Below are 5,791 nucleotides of genomic sequence, written 5' to 3'. Positions count from 1 at the left end.
CACTGGAATATGGAAGTCTTAATAACAAAAGGGCAAAAGGGATCTATTACATGCAGCCAGCTAATGTGCGCCACCCAAGAGTTGCTTTGGGGTGAGAAAGTAACCCCTGGCAATTGTGAATATGCCTCAACACGCCTCCCAGGCAAGCTCAATAAATGTACTTGGCACTATCTTCCTTGTGATCTTTGGAATCGTAAGATGTAGATTAGTATCTCATTTATTCTTATGCATTCAGTCTTAAGATGGAGGTTGCAATCGTGTAGCAAAGCATGCTTCTTCGCCTCAGGCACAGTTAACCTCCCCATGTCTCACTGGGTATCATAAGGGGACTCTAAGTTTCCACATACAAAACGTACAGGCTAGTTACAGGTTCCTAATAAAACTTTCCATAATATTCTAATCAGTAGCAGACACTGGGCCAGATTTAATTAAATTAAAAAAACATATCTCATTCATTAAGTGAAAATTGAATTTGGCTCATTGTGTGATATTCACACGCTAAGACTGACAACCTTGTTGAAATGAAAAACCTTGCAGCTGTTAGTTGCAGTAGCAAAGTAAACACCAATGTTCATAAAGCCTTATTCTCCAAAAACCTTAAACATCTTTCTTAACCCATTACCTGCCGGTTCTTTGACCATGCCATGTTGCAAGTTACTATAGAAATAGTCTCTGTAGCTATGGAATAAGCATATTTTATACTCTACATTTTTATTACTTGTGCCTGATAAATGCCTGAGATGTTATGCTCATTTTGATGTGATTTTATGCAGTTTGGCTCAGGGTACCACAGTACAGCAGCCAGCACTAGACACCCCAGGACATGCACTTTGTCAGCTTATCAACAATGATTTGATTCAGGCACATGAGCTCACATGGAAGCATCAGATTTCAGCATCATAACCAGTGGCATACTCTTCCCTAGATTTCCATTCTTTTCTTTAAATTTCTTAATAATTGTTATATTTTACAGAAATTTATTCACATACTAAGTGCCTTGTCAAGATCAGAGGCATGTTCTTTAAACATAAATATGGCTAAAAATACCATGTTTTATATACTGAACGTATTGTGCCAAAGTTTCAGCTTCTCAATAGCAACAATGATCCAGGACTTCAAACTTGTTACAGGGGGTCACCATCTTGGAAAGTGTCTGCAACCAGGCCCGGACAGGCAATCTGTGGGTTCTGGCAGAGGGGCTGCTGTATGGTTCCATAGAAAGTTACCATAGAGTAGGCTGGTTGGGGGCTGTTTGGGCTGGTTGGGGGCTGTTTGGGCCTCTGCATACTTGGAATGGCAGGGCCTATTTTGATTCCCAGTCCAGGCCTGTCTGCAACACTCACATGTTCAGTGGGCTCTGAGCAGCTGTTGAGAAGTTAAGCTTAGGGGTTATTGTAAATTATCAAGCAGAAAATTAGGTTTGCCTGTAAGAAGATGGGGAGCTACTGGGACATCTTTGGAGGCCCAGATCTTTACTGCTAAAGTGTTGTGGTTGCCTCGGGCTGGTGGAAAACCAAAACATAATTTACAACATTTCTAGCTACTTCTTTAGTTAGCTTAACTTTTCCTTTAATGCAGCTAGGTCACAATCTTGTGTTAATAGAATAAAGCGGCATATGCTGTTTAAAAACAGGCAGAAATAAAAGAAATAGAAAAAAGTTGGATATCTTAACTCTGTTTCATATGCAGGTAGGTTACAAGAGATTATTTTGATGCTTTTCTATTATGATGGGCAGATGGTTCAGTAAAATTTTGTGCGGTGAAGTCTAACCCTGCCCTGTTGGTTGAACAAGAATTACAATAGGTGCGTTAAAAACCCTGATAAAACACAACCAAAAATAAGATGAAGTTGGTAACTACTGGTGTGTAATGGGCTTAGAGCAGTGGTCCCCAACCAGTAGCTCGTGAGCAACATGTTGCTCCTCAACCCCTTGGATGTTGGTCCCAGTGGCCTCAAAGCAGGAGCTTACAAGTTTTGGTTGCATAAAAACCAGATGTATTGCCAAACAGACACTCCTGCAGGCTGCAAGTCCACATAGGGGCTACCAATAGCCAATCACAACCCTTATTTGGCACCACCCAGGAACATTTTCCGTGCTTGTGTTGCTCCCAAACTCTTTTTAAATCTGAGTGTTGCTCACGGGTGAAAAAGGTTGGGGATCCCTGGCTTAGAGTTTCAAAATGTTCTTGTCCCTCTCAGGGAGGCATATACAATCTGTTTTTCCCCTCAAACGTTTCTAAATATACTATAATATAGCTTTTAGCTGCAGCATCCAATCCACCCATGAGAATGATTAGCAGTCTAGTACACAGAGTGTCAATCATGCAGAGTGCTGATTTAGAAAATACAGCTTAAAAGTCTTCTGTGTAAAAGTTAAAATCAAAACACCTATATATGTTATACAGAAGGGGTGCCCAAAAGGTAGATCGGGATCTACCAGTAGATCTTTAGCTGGTGATCAGTAGATCTGAAGACAACAAACAGCCTGTATAAATCTCCCTCTTGTTTCATGCTTTTCATTCAGATATTTATTATGTTAATTTTACATAAGAAATAGTTGTTTATTAAATATACCAATATAATTTCCCTCATGAATCAATATAATATTTAAGTAATATTTTCCATGGAACAGAAGGCTAACAATGATATTATGGAAGTAGATCATAATGGCACAACATCACCAGAAGTAGACCCCGCATTAGTAAAGTATGGGCACTTCTGTTATACAGCATCTCACCTCATCAAAGATATGACCACTATATTAAATAAAACATGCTCTAGTTCTAGTCAATTATACCACAAGGTAGTGTAATGCCACTATTTCATCTACACTTTTGTACTTCTTCTTCTGCTGAACCAACATATTGACAGGTTGACCTGTTTACTTTACAGGAAAGGAAAGCTGTGATATCACTTAGGCTTGCTAAGCTTGGAAAACATCAAAGTACGTCTAGTTTGTTTAATTGGCTATTGTCCCATACTATTTGCGGTGTGACATTATGATAGCATGTGGCACAAGGAATGTGTGAGTTAGATGTAACACAGTGAAACAAAGTATTATTACCCACTCAGTATTAGGTCTTTCTTATCTGGTCTCCTCTGAAGTGTTAAAATAGGGGCCTGCTTTCTTCAACGTTATCACCGCTGTGCACAGTGATCCCTTTCAAAATACAATATATGTTGCAATCTCTTAAATGCTGCACTCATTTTATTTGTTGGTGTATAGTGTATACAGTAAAATGTGCAAATAGTTTTTAATTTACAGTGTAAACCACGGGGAGCCTTTTAATTATTACCACTTACTTGTCAATACCAAACCTGTTTGGTGTATTTTTCTATGAGACTTTCCATAGTTAGTATAAAAATATGTGGGATATGCACAAATGCAAAGTCACTGGCAGATATGTCAAAAATATATGCTTAGCCCTTGTCACTATTATTCATAGCAACATAATATAACAGATCAACAATTTTGTGAGGTATGATGAGGTGCTGTATGAAATATATGTCATCTATTATTGATTACAACATAAACATTATTCCACCAAAAGAAGTAAATATTGCAAAATAATTGTTTGGGAATTACTGTAGAATATTGAAGCTTTTACTCTCTTTTTAAGGATGAAATGATTGTACCCCAAATGGCAGTTCATACAGAAATGTAGGCCTCACTATATCACCTGATAACTGAAAATAAATTATGTTCCAGGGTAAATATTACTTTACAATAATAAGAGAATATTTAATGATCAATATTTCTAATGTAAAGATGCAAATATGTGACTAAACTAAATTGCTGTAGAGACATTTTGCCTGTTGGATAATTGATATTGTTGGCACATAGTGTTTATGCATTCACACTAGAAAAAGACTATCACATTCACATTTATTTGGATTCATCATAAATATGTTCTATTTTATAAAACAAAGCAAATCTCAGGGCACAGATTTTGTTCTTAGTTAATTAATGAGAGACAAGTGGTCAGATAATCTTGTTACTCTGTGGAATTCCTAGGCCACAAGTTGCATTCAGAGAAACTGATTCTTCTTATTGCTTTACAACATTGCAGTGTTCTTGGTCTCTAAAATAAATTCATAAAGATACCCACAAGATGCCTGAACAAATATATCACACCAGCTGTTACAGTTTTCTATTGAATTTAAACTACTTAATAACTGGGGATTCACTATCATGAAATATTGTATGTGAAAATAACACAGTGGGCTCACTGTGCACCAATATCTGGCAATTGGCAGTTAGCATTGTTTAGGTAGATAGAATAATAAAAGCAAATATCTGATTGGCTGCTCTTGGTATTTGTTAATATATATTTTTTTGTTAAAAAAGTATGCAGTCCTGCCTTCTGATTTCATAAAGTAAGTCAGTTTGTTAAAGGTAGAAAACATGGTGGTATCTGTTTTATTTTTTTAAGATAAAGTCTCAGATATGAAACTCCCACTTAGCCATTCAGACATGTACTCTTCATTATTACTTTATTGCATAGGTTGGTGGTCCAACCAAAAAGTCACAAACAGGTATATTGCCATTATCTGACTAGAGACTAGAAATCTACTATATCGCTGCACTAGATTAACATCCAAGTCTATTTTAGCTCAGATCCACCCAGTAGTAATTCTAATACTTAACAAGGCCTTCTGTAGAACTACCATACTTTTGCCATATAAAGACTGTTTTGGCTGTTTTTAGTTTTAAATAAATGAAAGAAATGCAAATTAATGTTTGACTTTAAAGATCAGCAAAGACTCAATGTTTGTTTCCTTGGTTTGTTTAAAGTTGGACTTTAGTATTTATGTATAACCCTCAACTATAAGTGTACGCTATGTGTGCCAATACTGCTTCAGGTTTTTAACAATAACCAATTTTAAGTCAAGCATTAAAAGACAGATTAGGAATGTTTAAAGCTCTGCAAAATGTAGACAGTTGTAAATAATGTATACAGATTGTATTTGATGGCTTAAAATATTTAAAATCCTTTTTTTCCCTTTAGTAAAAAGTGAGTTTTGTTTTTATTACAAATAAATATCTTGTTTGACCACAAATTGTGTTTTGCTTATTTGGAAAAAAGGACAAAGCGGAATATTAAAAGTCATAGATCATAGAATTCAGCACACCCAATGTTCCAGCCCCCCCCCACTTCCTCTACAGCTACACCACTGTTTCCCCCTTTGAGGCAAATTGGAGAGGTTTAAAGGCCCCCCCATACAGGGGCAGATAAAATCTGCCGACAGACCGATTCGGCTGCTTATTGGCCCGCGTGTGGGGCAACCTGACGTGTTTTCCCGATCGATATCTGGCCGAAAATCTGTCAGATTTTGATCGGACAGATTGAAAAATCTGATTGGATTGTGGTTGCATCTGTGTGTTTATGCGATCCCGCAATCCGACCGCCCATATCAGATGCATTATGATCCGATCGTTGGGCCCTAGGGCCCAATATCACCCACCTCGATGTGGTTGATCAGGGAGAGATCCGCTTGTTTGGTGATATATCTATGGCCAGCTTAAGGGTGGGGTTTTTGCTTTCTTCTGGATCAACTAGCAGTTAGACAGGTTGGACTTGACGGACATGTGACTTTTTTCAACCTAGGTAACTATGTTACAAACAGTTGAAAAATGCTTAAAAAAACCCCCAAAAACTGTTTAGGCACAGACTGGGATTCCAAATAAGCACTGACATTTCAAGTACACGAAGGTGAACTGGAGTATCATTTGCAAATTACACCATCACAATTATGTATCTGTTAACATAGAGTTCAAGGGAAAAAAAT

The sequence above is a fragment of the Xenopus laevis genome, chromosome 1S (assembly GCF_017654675.1).
Source record: "Xenopus laevis strain J_2021 chromosome 1S, Xenopus_laevis_v10.1, whole genome shotgun sequence".
Lineage (NCBI taxonomy): Eukaryota > Metazoa > Chordata > Amphibia > Anura > Pipidae > Xenopus > Xenopus laevis.
The sequence above is the reverse complement of the archived record's forward strand: the minus strand, read 5'-3'. Positions refer to the sequence as shown.